Source organism: Sylvia atricapilla, chromosome 7 (genome assembly GCF_009819655.1).
Source record: "Sylvia atricapilla isolate bSylAtr1 chromosome 7, bSylAtr1.pri, whole genome shotgun sequence".
Taxonomy (NCBI): Eukaryota; Metazoa; Chordata; class Aves; order Passeriformes; family Sylviidae; genus Sylvia; species Sylvia atricapilla.
The window spans coordinates 18,855,297-18,871,359 of NC_089146.1; the positions used below are offsets into that span (position 1 = coordinate 18,855,297).

At 40.5% G+C, this 16,063-nt stretch overlaps 1 protein-coding gene across 2 annotated transcripts in view; it reads right to left on the reverse strand.

Moving 5' to 3' along the window:
• LOC136363519 (myosin-IIIb-like) overlaps window positions 1-2,912 on the reverse strand; it is a 75,034-nt gene extending 72,122 nt beyond the window's left edge. For both annotated transcript variants that reach the window (XM_066322839.1, XM_066322840.1), the window contains exon 1: window positions 2,879-2,912. The gene's annotated coding sequence lies outside the window, so the exon portion shown is untranslated. The remainder of the gene's footprint in view (window positions 1-2,878) is intronic.
• Window positions 2,913-16,063: the final 13,151 nt, after the last annotated feature.

Consider the following 16,063-nt stretch of genomic DNA (forward strand, 5'->3'; position numbering starts at 1 on the left):
CAGCTTTTAAAAATATTTTTTAAATCAAATCCCTCAGTGAGATGACAGATTCTGAAAAATCTGCAGTGACCTGCTAAGCATTTGCACAAAAATAATTTTCTACCATCAGCCAATCTTGGTCAGTTCAGAGGACTGACCTTCAGGATGCCTTAATCCTACAGACAACCTTTTCTCTAAAAAAATCACTGCACCACACTGAGCTACTTCTCCATTTCCATTTTTTCTTGTTCATAGTAACTCTTACTTTGTGTTAAAATTTTATGTATTTTCTATACATACTTACAAACAATAAAAGAAAGGAGGAGAGAGAGGGGGAGAGAAAGAGAGAGAGTTACTGAAAATGTTTGTCCTGTCTTTCAGGCCCAAATCAACCACAGTTAATTTCTACCCTTCTGTTCATGGTGTTCATGGGTAACAGAGAATAGTAGAAGGAGGAAAGCCATGGAAGAGATGAGAACTCTTAACAGTGTTTCTCACCAAAGACTAACAGAATAAATTATTCTTTCAGTGAGCTACCTCTTTCTATCACATTTACACAGTGCCTAAGCTGAGTGTAAAAGTAGCAGAGAACACTACTAGAAATCAGGAAACTTTCCACCTGGAACAGCTCAGTAAATTCTGCTTGTGCAGGGAAGTATCTAGAAAGCAAAACAATGGATGGGATTTTTCTTTTTCCAAGATGTAGTCAAATATAAAGACAAGATTCTTTTTGGGATCAGGACCACTATTCCAGTTCTATATCTATCCAGGAAATCGTGACTGGAGACAGCACTCTTCCAAACTGTTTTAAGCAGCATTTTCTGTTGTTTCAGATTTCAGTGCCAGGGGAAAATGTTCCTTTACTATTTCTTTATTTTCCTTTATCATCCACAAATAAAACCTGCCAGAGATACCTCTACCTTCTTGCACCTATTTTTACATACAACACCATATAATATCATTTCCATACGAATCACTATTTAGTGTCTGGTTACAGCTGTACTTAAGCTGCCCATGGTAAAATAAGTGACCTCCCTTTGCAAGACACCTCCCCACTGTAGGATATTATAAAGTCTTTACCAAAACACTTACATTATGCTGCTTATTAGTGACACAGAGTCCTCCTAAAAACTTCTGCAAAAAACTTCCTATCTCCTTAAAGCCACAGGTAGAAAATAGAACACCTGGAACAAGGAGATGCAGAACTGCATTAAAAAGCTCTATTTGAGAACCACACACCTGGCTCCAAATGTAAGGAAGAGGAAAGGCTGGGAAGTCAGCAAAGGTAAGGCAAAAGTGCATACCTACAAGTTCAGGACAGGGTCCATTGTGGAGACAGAACTGTGTCAAGGATAGAGTAGAAAATTTACTTGGTACTATGACAATCTGATACATCTTGGGCTTAGGGCAGCCTTACCAGTAAAGGTGTCACCATTGCACTCCACAAGATCCTCCACATAGCTCCCAAAACATTTATATGTTTTCAAGTCACAAAGCATTTTGGAGAAGAAGCTGTGGCATATACTACAGATCACTGTGCATTCTACAGATATATCTATCTTGCAAAACAGCTTTGTCAAGGACACAGGCATCTGCTAGCTAACAGGAGTCAAATCTTTTATACACATGGATAACTGCCTATCTCTGCAGAAATTGTGCCAATCTAACTGTATTTTGTCTTGCAAGGGTGAAGATCACCTTAGCGCGACAGTGCCAACTGTCCTGTCATTAGCTCCATTATCGCAACGCCTTAGAAAGAGCTGTTCTTGTTACTATACACATACATAAGTATTCCATGCAAGAATTTGGGGCTTTTTTAAAAAGAGCTAAGACTTACAATGTGCAAATCCTTAGCTGGAAATTGTTACCTATAGCATTAATATTTTCAGTGAATTGATTCTTCTTTTTAAATTTTCTGATAATGAAATCCCCAGGTTTCATTTCACAATCGGTTGGCACTGACAGGGCCATGAATCCTGATGAGAAAGAAAGCTACCATTTTATTTCTCTGGCAAAGAACCCAAGCAGGAAAAGGTGTACCATGAGTCAATTCTTCACATAGGAGTTATAATGAAAGCAGTACAGGCTGCACTCTTCACAATCCATCCTTTCTTATTGTATCAAGGTTGTAAAAGCTTATTCCTCCTCCAATACTCTAGACACTGCCCCACATCACAACCAGCAACATTACAAACTCATAAGTCAAAACTAACAGCCTTTAAGGTGTGATTTATAACAATCATTCTTTTGAAGGACGCCAACAGGTAAGGCCTGCAGAAACTTAAGCCCTGAATTTTTTTTCAGAAGTGAGACTAAAGAGTTACTAAAAATATATACTTAACTATTTTACCAGTCACAGAGATTTGTATTTCATCATGCCACGTACCACTCAGCTCAAAGGTCTCTCCAGCATGTAGTTTCTGAACAGCAGTGGAAAGAGAAGGGGCTGAAAAAGCCCAAAAGCACAAGGGCAGTTCTACCCCTAGGGAATGTCTGCCGATGGAATGACACCTCTAGTGCAACCCACCAAGTACAGCTGGGCTGTAACAGAAATGCATGAAGGCCTCGTTGCAAAGCAACACCTGTCAGTAACTGTTAGATCTAATTGTATGTTCTCCATACCTTTCACTGTGTTCTTGGCATTAAGATGAAATCAGGAATTAGCTATTTTTCCAGCTCAATAGCTTAATTTCATTACATGACAAAGAACAAAAAAGAGGAAAATATCAATAAATACAGCTCCAAGCAGAGGAACAGTCCCTAGCTACCAGCTGACATCTCTAAGACAATTATAACATGTTAGCAAAATGAGATAAGGATTTTGTGGAAGTGAGTCAGAACAACACATTCAGTTTTTCTTCAGGGTGTCACAGATGACGACATTTAAAAACTTTCTTACCTAATCCAGTTTGCTTCAGGACTTGCTGTGTTCTCATCTGTTGCAACAAGAAACAGAAAAAGCAAAAGCTTGACAGTCATCAAGACACTTGAGATCTTTGGCATTTTTCCAGATATTTCAAAGTAACAGGCTACCCAAGCTAGCAGTTGTTACAAACCCAACTGCATTATAATTCCATTCCAAAGCTGACTAATGACAAAAGAGAAGAGGTGGAAAACTAAAGGTTGCACTCCTTACCTGACATAGCTCCTGTCAGCCATATGCTCAATTCAGCAAAAGGCACTGTCTCCCTGCGCAATAAACCTAGAATAGGCAAAGGCTGAATTATTAACAAGAACATGAGGAGGCCTCAAAAGCACATGGTGAATGAAACAGAAATACAAAGCTTACAGTCCAATTTAGTTTTTAAAGGAAACTTAGCCCATCTGATCTATTTTGAAAGCTAAATGGCATATGGAAAGAAGTAGGATGGTGTTTTATTATAATGCAGGGGAAAGGTGAACAAACACAGTGCCTTAAATTCCTCGTACCAGTCTCTCACTACATAGAATTTGACTAAAATGGAAAAATCTGGTTTTTATTATATGGTGATTGTATACATTCCCATTCCAATGGTCACCTCTCTTTTCAGTCATTAACTGCTAATGTGCTTCTAACACTCTTTTGGCTACAGCTCTCGGTACCAAACACTGTAGATGTGCTCTTCAAGCAACTTACTAACTGCACTGACACAGTCTCTAAGTTCATACTGTATTTCAGGTTTAAAATTGGGTCATCCAATTAACTTTGGATATGGCACAGCACAGCAGGAATAAAAGCTACAGATATCTGGGCAAAGGATGAAACTTCTTTTACATAACTTTGTGTCTTTGGATACTGGTGATAGCAACTAGAAAGTACCAGCCAACATAAGGAACCTTGCCAAGACAAAAGCAGATATTGACACAAGTTTCTCTTCTCAAGACACAATTTTCTAGTTCCTCTGCATTCTGTTCTGCAGAATTCTTATTACTACTTTCAATGCCATGAAGCAGATGATTAGGACAGCATTCAGAAAATGACATTACCTGTTCAGGCACTTCTTACTGTTCCATCTAGATGTTAGGTTCCTAATTCTAGGGGTGGGAGACACAGGACTCATCTTAAGTATTCAAATGTGAATATTCACATGGAAGTTGAACATTTAAACTGACATCCACAACAATGAGAATACAGGACCAGCATATGGAGCCTGAAGGGGTGCATCACTCAAGAAAAGAAAGTCTTTGTCTGCATGGTGCCTCTGGGAAACTGAGACCAAGAGATTTAACTTCCTTACTTAAATATCTCTCCTTACTTGGAATTCACCTTTCCTTCTTTCTTATACTTTAATCTCAACTCCCTCCAGATTTGAATTTCAGGCAGCTAAAAGTAAAGTGGCTGGTTCCCAACTTTAGATACAAAGGAAGATGGACAATTAGCTCCTGAATTACAGAGACTAGTATTAGTTCCAGGTACACACAAGATAGGAACCATGTGTTTATTAACAGAGATACTACCTGCTTTATAGAGTTGACCTTACTTTTTAATACACTATTTTCAGTCATTGCATACAATGTGGGAATAGTAATTCAGCTCAGATTAAATACAAGCAGATTTTTTTTTTCACCAAAATGGCCAGCTTAATATATTGTTGAAGCTTTCAGTCATGAACACTGACCCCTCTGGAAATGATATCTTTTCAAGTGTTTCAGGTTGCTTACTACAGAAATCTCCAGGGGTTACTGCAAGCATTGCTCTGTGAATCAGAGGGGTAAACAAATCCCTATTATTTCTCCTGCAGTAGTGGCATGAGACTGAAGGAGTTGAAATTTTCTTATAAATTGTGGAAAGTGTGGGTAAAGTGAGAAAGGTCAAAGCAGAACAACAACAAAAAAACCAACACACACACACAAAAAACAAAACCAAAAAACAACCACAACAAAATAACCCAACAAAACAAATGCACAAAAAAACCCTCACCACCACCACCAAAAAAAACCCAACAACCATCACCCCCCAAAAAAACCCCTAAACAAACCCAAAACCCCCAAAAAACCCATGGCCATCCAGAATATTAGGAAAATAGCTGCCTGAAGAGACTGATAGCAGTAATTATGCAATTATTTCAAGTGGGCTGAACATATTCCACACTCCCCAGTGTACTGAATGTACCTCTCTCCACAGTCAGTATGTTACCATGCTTCAGGAGATTAACTGATTTTCCTAAATTTTCATCTTTTTCATAAAAAATATTGTAAAATCAGCTTAGTCCTTTGTTTTCATACATGTAGTTCTGCAAATGTCTCCTTTTTCCACATGCAATATCTATCCTGCTCTCCACACAGCAGGATAGAGCCCATGTCTGAGGAAGAAGCCAGGTGAGGGGTGGAGAAAAAGAGGACCAGTCAGCAAAAAGCTAGTGACGTGACTTGTTCCTTACAAAGCAGCAGCGAATGAAAAACGCCTGACTTCCTCCCCCCTCACCACATGCCATTACCACAAGCCAATTCTCAGCTGTGTTCAGCAGAGCTTTTCCCTAATCTGTAGCTTTCAGATGAAAAAGCTCAGCCTTACACTGTCAGTCATTTATCTCAGAGCAGTGCCGTTCTAGCTACAGCCATACAGCTTTTCAACAGGAAAGCTTGGCAACAGGAAAGCATGTATGACCTTACAAAATGTATTATTCAGAGGAGTTCTCTTTCCCAAAGTGGGAAAAATTCCTTGCAGCAGCTTTGCACAAATAAACAACAAAATTTCTCAAATTATTTTCCAGAATTCTGATGTGGCAGTGTGTTTCCTCACTATTTATGTCACATCTTCAACTCCCAAAACAAGAGCTGTGCAGAGATGTGAAAGATGCATGAAAAGCAGAACAAGTTAGGAAGGAACTAGCAGGAGATTGATTTATGGCATTTTATTTACCCATCTCCATTTCTACCTGAAGAGCAGTTGCCCCTCAGAGGAATGGATGCTTCCCTGAGCTGCACACTGTAACCCCCAGGTGACATCACCCTCACTGTGCACTCTTCTGTCCTTTCAGATTCTCCTGCTGCAGCTCCCTTACCTTCTTCCTATCACCCCTCTCCATTTTAGGAGCTACAAGGCTTTATCAAATAGCAGAGGCATAATCCATCCCAGCAAATGAGTCCTCTGGTTGCACTATGAGGAATATGCCTCCATATTTTCACTGTAATACAGGAGTCCTTACTAAAAATGCCACTCTGAACTTGTGTCCAGGATGATTGCCAGCCCCACTGCAGCTTGTTTACTCTGCTGCCGTAGAGTTCAGTTCAAACTCACAAAAAGGAATTAAACAGTAAAAACAAAAGAAAAATTCCTAGTGAAGTGCTGATTCCTCCAGCAGGTGCAGAGCATTCCCAATTTCCCTACAGCAATCAAGCCCAAGACATCTTTCTGTTCCCTGGCTCTACATTACTGAAGTTCAGCTGTGGAGTAGGCTGGTAAAAAGTTTAGTGTTTACCTGTCCAGTTATGCTCAGGGTTTGTATGAGGCTCTTTTCCCCCCTTTCTCCTTTTCTGTTGCTGATCCGTAGGCCCTCCTCCCTTGTGTTTGCTTGAATAATGAGAATTCACTTCTAGGGGTGGTAAGTTTGTAAAAACTAATGAAAGAGAAGCTACAAGCACGGAATGTATCTCACTAAGCGTGTTCAGATGATGACTTAAAACCAGGGCAAGGTTAAAAAAACCCCAAACAAACAAACAAACAAAAAACGCAAAAAAATAACCCCCCAAAAAACCAAAAAATCCAAACAAAAACAAAACAAAACAACCACAACCACCAACCAAACCTCTAAGCAGAACAAAAGCAAACCATTATAACTTTCAGGACTTCAAACCCCCTTCCTATACACAAATGTTCTTTGATTACTTTCACAGCACAGCACAGTGCATCAACACTTGATTACTCCCCACTTCTCCAGTTTCTCAGTGGCCAGAAGGCTGTAATGACAGTAACTTCTGTCTCTCTAACGCAAAATGTTTCTCTTCCCCAGACAAGCCTGCACTCAGGAGTCCCCCGTTAGTGAGCCTCTCCAGGCATTAGCACAGCAAGAATCATTGTTTTTGTCAAATGAACTTTTTGTTGTGAAAGCATTTGGCAAACACACTGCAAACCCAGTAGTGGAAGTTCTTAAAGCAACCAAATAGCCACTGCACTGCCAACTAAATCCCTCTTCTCTGCAGTTACAAAGTCAATAATATAGATACAACATTTCTTCTCATCAGGGTTTTGGATGGTATCAAGGGTAATTCACTTGCTCTGCACATACATCAACACGGCAGCACATAATGCTGAGGAAGGAATCACCCAGTTGCTCTCTCCAACATGCACAAACAGTTTCTACATCTTCCTAACCATGGAACACCATGGAGCAGCACATATCAGCACAGAAGTTCGTATTTCCTTTGTTTCTAAAACAATCTATCTGCACTTAAACTGACTTTCCATTTTTAAAAGGGTCTGAAATGGCTTTTAGAAATCTATATCTACCTTGGCTCCTAGCCAGATTACTATAGGAAAATCTTAGCCCAATGAAAAATAGCTCTGCTTGGTTCAAGCCATGTTTTTATTGTTTGAATAAAACTTGGGTGAACTCTATTTTTATTTTTGTGCTACAATGTCAGTAATTGACACCAGCTTGGATTAACATTTGAAGGATTTAGTTATATAAAGCTGGAATATTAACTGTATTACAGTTTGAATTTGACATTAAGAATGAGCTGGACTTCAATTTGGCAATATAAAAAGGGTCTTGAGAAAGGATTTTATGTGTTTTCAGAACACGTTCTACAAGACTCCACAGTAGTTTAAGATATAGTTTAAGATAAGATAGTTTAAGATAAGATAGTTTAAGATACAATTTACTGCTTTTGACAGAAAAAAACCTCAATAACTGCATCTAATTTGCTGACAGTGACCTCTATTACTATACATCATGCTAACTGAAATTGCTGTACAAGAACGTAATTTTCTACCTAGTAATTCCAGAAAACCTCAAAACACTGATCCTTGGTTTTCAGTGCAATGAATTTGAAATCTGAGAGTGTAGCTTTTGAAGGGGCAAATGAAGCGAGAAAACCTACCTTTAAAAAATGAAAACTAAAACCCATTTTGTATTCACAAAAATAAATGCACCGCTTCAGAGAAATAAATAGGAAGACATTCTAAGTTAGCCTTCTCTCAATCTGTGTGCAGCATTGTCTATGGATAAAAGTACCTTTCCTTTCTTTGCCAATAATTGCATACCTGTATGTACCCAGGAGGAAGATTTCCTTAAATGAATTTATCAAGTGTTATCATAGTACTTGCAATATCTATTATGGTCCACTAGTTACTATAGGTCGCTTAAGGAAATACTATACACTAGAGCCAGATCTATTTAGGGAACTTACAGAAACTTTTCTTCAGTTATTCATGGCCTTGTCCCGATGGGCCTGAATCCCGTGCCACGCCTACTTACTTCTTGCCTTGGTAGTGTCTTCTGCCATTTTTAATCATGGAGGGTTTTTTGCCTGAGCGTTCCTTACCTATGGTTTTGGAAAAACAGGCACAGCGGTCGGCCCCTGGGAAGCGGGCTACCCGCACAGCCTCAGCGCTTCCAGCGGCGCTGCCGCCCGCGTCCCCGGGCGGCGCAGGACACACCTCAGCGGGGCTCGGCCGCCTCCCTTCCCCGCCTGAGCTCAGGGCACACTGCGCTGGGGCCGAGACAGGCTCCCGGCGGCAGTGACAAGCCCTGCCAGCAGCGACTCGCTAGAGCGGTGACAACCCCTGCCCGGCTCTGAGCGCCAGAGGACAGCAAGGCGAATGGCCAACGCCATTTCAAAGCCCCTCTCGGATGAGGAGCGACCCCCAGCCCAGCCGGCGGCGGGGCGGCCCCGCAGGAGCGGAGCCCTGGCGGGAGCTGGGCACACCTGAGAGACACTGTTCTCTCCGTCTCGGCACGGCGCAGCAGCCGGGACAGCGGCCACTGGCCCGCCCGGGCCGAGCGTGGAGGCTGCGGCGGGGGCGGCGCTCGGGCCCCCGAGGCGGCGGTCGGGCCCCTGAGGCGGCGCTCGGGCCCCGAGGCAGCGCTCGGGCCCCCGAGGCGGCGGTCGGGCCCCTGAGGCGGCGCTCGGCCCCTGAGGCGGCGGTCGGGCCCCTGAGGCGGCGGTCGGGGTCCCCTGAGGCGGCGCTCGGCCCCTGAGGCGGCGGTCGGGCCTTGAGGCGGCGGTCGGGCCTTGAGGCGGCGGTCGGGCCCCTGAGGAGGCGGTCGGGCCCCTGAGGCGGCGGTCGGGCCCCTGAGGCGGCGGTCGGCCGCGGCCCGGGGCCGCGCGGAGAGGTGCCGGGGAAGGGAAGGGTGATGTCTATTGAGCTTTTACAGAACTACAAGCCATGCGTAGATGGCACAGCTACCACCATCGCTGGGACAAAACGCCTCAGTCCCCGCTGTGCATTCCGTTCATTGTGGAAAACAATGAATTGCGAGCGCAGCTCCGTCTGTGCTCTTAGAAATGGGTCCCGATGAAGAAAACGGTTTTATAAAGCATTTCTTCTCCTTAAGGTGTGAGGACGGGGGAGAACTCCCGTCTTTGGGCTTCTCCTTTTGTACCTATTTGACTTAACTGAGTTCGGTCATACCCATTTTTCAGGTTGATTGGTGTAAAGTAATTCGAGTATGTATTTGTCTCAGACACTTTTGTTTACAAAAAATCTTAGGAAACCGGCAGGTTCTTCTTCTGCTCGATATGCCGATGCTTTTTCCAAGCGAACACATTCACGGGGGCTCCCTCTCACTCAGCTTCCTGCACCAGTTCCCTTGCGTTTTGCCAGCCCGTCATGACCATCCTCTGCTTCTCCCACAGCAGCTGTAACTGGACCTGCCTCGTTCAATGTTAGAGAGAGCGACTGCTCTGACCATCAGCTTCAACAGGGGCTGACTCCCTCCACAGCTTCCAGTACCACTTCGACCATGGTATTCATTCTCATCTGTATTTAACAAGTATGCTGTAAGTAATCTTCATGATTAAAAAAAAAAGTGTATGAGAGTTTTATATCCATAGATCTTTTTGTATTTATTTAAGATGCACACTTTAAAGACAGGGGAGCAGTGGATTTCTCTACAAAACTCTTTCAGCAACACCTTTAGCAATTGCTGCACCACTGTTGTTTGAACAAGTTTCAAACAGTGAAACTATCATCATTATGACCAAGGTGCAGTAATTTATTTTACCATTCTCATGATTAGTGAACTCTGTGCTTTGTAATCTTATAGACACTCTTTTCTCCCTACCATTCACATTCTAGTAAATTATGTCAAGATAGTAGTTTATCAAAACTGAAAATAACTGATGTCAAACCTTGATTCAGATGGTCAGCTTGAAAATGTGAATCCTAAGCATTTTCTGAGTTTAGCCCATCACAGCATTATAAAGAACCTGAGGTGATAGAAGAGTATCTAAAGTTTTGCTGAGCAGTGCTCCATTTCACACTACTGTTTTGTTGAAATTTTTTACACTGTAATACACAAAGTCTTCATCAAAAGCCATTATTTTCTCTTTTTGTCAGCAATTGTAAAATCACAGAATCACAGTTGGAAGGGATCCAGAAGGATCACTGAGCCCAACTCTTAAGTGAATGGCCCTGTTCTATATAGAATTATATAAACAGTGTGACAACAAATCACAATATAGACAGCAAATAATAATATTAGACACAGATCTGACCATCAAAAGGTTTGTCCAAGGTGGACCCAAATGTTTAATCCTATATACCTTCAGTTTATGAAGTTATAACATACTTTAAAACATCAGTTGTGCATGAAGTTCTGAAATGTGAATATTTCTTCGTGTGGAAGAAGCATAAAGATTCAGCAAAATTAACATCTTCGTGCAGTATCCTACATGTGTACTTCAAGTGTTCCTCATTATTCTGACAAATTCTTTGATAATTAAATCTATAAGGTCTAGGTATTCCCACATTTCTCCCAGATTCTTATGTTAGTTTTTGAACCATAGGAATTTCCTCATTTACTGCTACATAATTTTGGCTCAAGCAATCTAGACTTTGTGAGTTCTGTAACAAACCTCATTTGTTTCATAAATTTTTTAAATTTCTCTTCCTGAACCTACTTGTTTTGTTCTGATGCTGATGGTTTTTTAATCCCTTTTCACTAGTTCTTTGCTGTCCAGTTAGAATCGTGTTTCCAAACATTGCCAGCCTGTTCAACATACCCGTTTACCATCAAGGTACAGTCACAATTGGTGACTAAACTGGCCTGGAGCTGTACAAGTGCTATGCCTGTATTCCACACTGTGTCCAAACACACAGCCTTCCATGATGCAGCAATTTGAATTGCAGTGGCTTTGTAAATATAACTGAACTTCATAACTTGCCAGTAGAGTCATCCACAAATCACTGAAATACCATAATACCGAATTTGAAAAGGCAGCTAATTTACTGCCATTTAAGATTAAAACAAAACAATAAAAACCCCCTCCAAACCCAGCTCAATCCCCCTTTATCTTAATCCTAACTTTTCCATTTCAGCAGGAGAGATATCAGATCTCATAACCCTTTGATTTTTTTAATGTTATACAGGGTAATGTTAGTGTTTGCAGTAATGGAAGACTTGTCCATCCTAAATTACAATTTACAGGAATGTTGCTTATTCTGAAGCCATACAGAAACAAGCCATATTAAAGTGCAGCTGTTACTTTTTGTTTTTGCTTGCAGATCTCAGGTAGAAAAAGAACAGCTCTTAATCGTTGTAGTACTTCTGATTAAAAGTTCAGTTATGATAGATCTGTTATACAATGGCTGCACTAATGCAAGCCATTCCTAGCCTCAGACTGCATTAGAAAATTAAATAATGTGTCATTTATATGGTCATAGCTAGATGCCAAAAGGTGAAAAGCTATTATGAAATGAAATGTTCTAAAATGCTATAGCCTCCAGAACTGAATGGAAACAAAATATTTCATAGGCAGTAAATCATCTACAGAATTTAACTGATAAGCTTATCCAAAGTGTAGTCCACAGAAACTTTCAGTTGCTATATGTTAACTAGGGGTTTTTGACAATCTATTAATTTTTAAATTGCCATACGATACTGACTTGTAGAAAAACATATAACCAACAAATTATAAATGGAAACACTTTAATAATAAAATGTATCATTACAATGGAATCTACACTATCTGTAAGTAAAAACTTGGGATGCATTGTCTTAGTTTGATTTATAATCTTAAAATCTCCTTATCTAAATGGATAAACACAAACATTATTCACTGCAGTAAATCCCTTTAAAAGTTAGGATTTCTTGCTTTGTAAATACTCTGTACATTTTTCTTTGCCCGGAGATGGACTTGTGATTACAAAGAGAATGCATGATTGCATTAAGCTACACACATCATAAACACTGGTGAATCAGAATTTAATGTAATCATACCAAACAGGTTTGCTGGAAGGGAAAAGAGAGTGCTGAAGTCTTTAAGGACACTGCTGAAATGCATGCTGCTTTCATGAAAATCTTGAGGCAGTTTTGAATTTTGGGTATGCAGGCATAGATATAGCACTGTGAACTCTTAAGTAGCCAAGTTACTGTGTGTTGTGTTTCATTCTCTTGTCCTACCAGGTCACACAGGTGCTGCTCCAGTTTTCTGTTTCTAGCTTTTAAATAAATGCAAATGCACTTTGTTAAAGGGTTGCCACCATTTTGAAGAAAATGAACTGTGCAAGAGGTTCGGCAGCAAAGGTCTTGTGGCAGTTGTTTTTAAACTGAAATCTGAAATGGAATTATCTGCCTTTATTGTGTCTGTGTACACTTGCATAGAAAGACTGTTGCTCTACCTGAGACATCTAGTTTTCTTCTGTTTTGAACTAGTAGAAAAGTCATGAATAGGAAACTGCTGCATTACCTGAATACTCAGGACAGAAAGGGCAAAACAACTGAGTTTTACTGCATGGATCAAAGCAAAAAACAGCAAAGGGGACTGAAAAGGAGAAAATCTCCATTCAAAAATTCTTCAGTAGTGAAGGAAATTAAATACCAGCAATGTTAATGTAAGAGTATGTTCCACTGTCTGTGAAATCAATGGGAGTAGTGAGAAAAATATTGGAGGTTTATGCATCAGTGCAAAGATGAGCTGCAGAGTATTCAGATAAGGACCACAGAAGTGCAGAAAAACTACGTAGGCAGTAGCCCAGAATTAAGGAGTAAATACACTTCCATCAGGAAAGGGCAGAGAAGCAGGTCAATAATGTAACAATTCTAGCCAAGACTGTAGTGCAAGGTACATAACCATAGTTCAGCCCTTACAAATCACAAGCACAAACTGCAGACCTCAGGCAGACACCTGGAAACAGAAGGGGGAGATGGAATGCCTGGTGTAGGGATAGCAGTGAAATGTAAATAGCATTGCTGAACTACAGTGATTTGGAATTATACTGGATTCATTCCTGACTAAATTCCAGGTGAAGGTGACTCAAAGGACTTTTTAAAAAGCCAAGAACAAAAATACACATAGAAGAGCCTACACATTGTATAGTCTATGTACCAATTAGCGACAGAGTCTAGCTGGCAATGTGTACCACAGTGGTACCTAATCTGTTCTGTAACACAAGTAATGTTACCCAAATACTGTAAGATTACTCTTTATTCTGCAGAGCTGGAGTGTGATGCTCCCAACAGTAATCCTTACTCTAGCTTTGTGAAGCTTTCTTCACAGAGGCAGCAGTAGTGTAATTGGGAGTGCCATTACATCATATCACGGCTAGCTATTATTTTTAAATTATTATCACAGAATATCCCGACATGGAATGGACCCACAAAGATCAGAGTCCAACCCTTAGGTCTGCATGGACCATCCCCAAGTGTCACACCATGTGCCTGTTGCTACATTTAAATCTCTGCATTTTTCTTAGCGGATGAACATCTGAGCTACTGAGTGTCCTGTATCACTCAATGCTAGGTCTGAGCACATACCACATTAATAATAAATTTAGAAGGTGAAGTTATCCAAATAACCAAAGTGCTTTCTCCTTACATTTTCCCACAGGCAACTATTTACCCCCCTATAGTACAGAAAAGTAAAACCTGCAGAGGAAAGAGTAAAATAAGATGATATTTCACATTAGGAATATCTTATGCAAATTCCCAATTATGCTGTACACAATAGCAATGCTGGGTAAGATGTATCTACAGTTCTTTATTCGCTGCTTTTCTTCTTCCAGCTAATGAGTTCCCTTTGTATTCAAAATCCATCTTTGCTGCCACACACTTACAAAGGTAAATCACTTGAATGGGCTGAGCTTTCTTCTATTTATTGTTGCTAGGGAACCACCTCGGTATTCACACACATAACGTGTCTTTCGACATATGTTTCAGAGGACAAAATGCAAGACAGCTCTGCAAAATACAGTGAAAAAATGTACTGCAGCATTCTTAAAAATATTCTCCCACAGAAGAGCACTGCTACTGTAGTACCTTAGCTTCAGATTGCTGTGGATTTCTTACTTGTTTAGACAGACTGCAATTGTAAAATTACATGCAGTAATCTGATTCATAGTCCCTAATTTTGCCCAGGATTAAAACAGAAAGCACACCAGTCTGTGAATTAAGTGTTGCTAAAATAGCATCCTTCTAATTTTTTAAAATACACTTTTGTATAAGGGAAATGTTCTCTAAGAACTGCTGCTATTAAATTATGTAACTAAAAAAAACCCAACCCAATCCAAGTAGGGAGAAAGTGGAATTGTGAGCCATTTCTGAGTAGCCAGGTATCTGAAGGTTATTTGAATTACATCAGTCACCTGCTGTGAGTATTAGTCATACAAATACCGCACTAAGCATTGAAAGGCAATAAGCTTCTTTAACTCTCAGAAAGTATTTATTTCTTGAGATAGCAGCTTTTGGCAGGACAGAAAAGATGATGCAGAGATACTGAAGAGGTATTATTCTGTCCAGAGTCATGTCTGACTGTGGGAAACAACCCCATTTTAATTTCCTGTTGATTTTGATTACTGCCAACCTGTGTGAGGAGGGACATTTGAGGCTGAAGGCAGCAAAGTTTGAAGAAATGCAAAAAGCATGAACACGAAAAGGCCATATCTCATTTAAGTCTTGTGTGTACATATGTATTTACTGATGATGAAAGACCCTACTACCTGGATTTGCTCGAATACCAGTTGATCTAACATTATACAGCAGCACTTACTGCTGCAAACAGAAGGTGTTCCCTGTCTTAAAGGAGCTTACAAGTTGAGACAAAACAAGCAGGATAAAGCAGACAGCTAGAGAACCTAAAGGAAACAATACTTAGCCGTCCCTTCAGCTGCCCTGAAGATCTTAGTTTAACAAAACTGAAATGTATTTTATATGATGCGTATGTTTACAGCAGCACTGTCACCAAGTACCTTGTTGTAGAGCTGAGATTAAAACACCAGCTCCATACATTGAGAACACTGGGAAATTGTCCTATAACAAAGGCAATTTCTTTTAGGGCCTGTGGAGATAGTTGGAAAAAATGCAAAGTTAGTTTTAAATTTTCAAATCTGATGTGTAACAAATCTAAAATGACCAGCACCATAAAGCACAAAAGCTGCCAGAGTCTCTACAAACTAATTTTTCAAGCTGTGTCCCCCTGGCTATGTCTGCAATTAAGTACCCTGAGGAAATGCAATTTATTCACAAAGTATTGGTGTACAGTTGCAGAGGGCTCTCCAACTGGTTTAGGCTTCTTTTGTTGTGCACTACCACACAAACAAAGCAGTTGCATATACAGCATGGTGACAACAAAGGCATGAAAGAAGGGAGAGCGCCAGTTTTTCAAGGAAACAGAAGGCAAGTAAAACTTTTTACAGGAAACTCTATTAGTGGCTTCAATAACAAGGTGCAAAGTATATTCCTTGACACCTGAAAAACAAAGGCTCATTATCTACTTTAGGTATTTGCCAGTATTACAAGTAATCCCTGAGAACATGTTCTAATTTGGCAAGTGCTTCAGTATGCACTTGTGTTCTACATTCAAATGTGACCCATGCACATCTGCTCACCAGATTTAAGACCCAAATGTAGGGACAGTAAATATTTATCAATACTTTTCTCAGTACTGGGCATGAAGAGTATTTGCTTTTTTCCAGCTCTAATCTCTGAAGGTTATCTTGCTT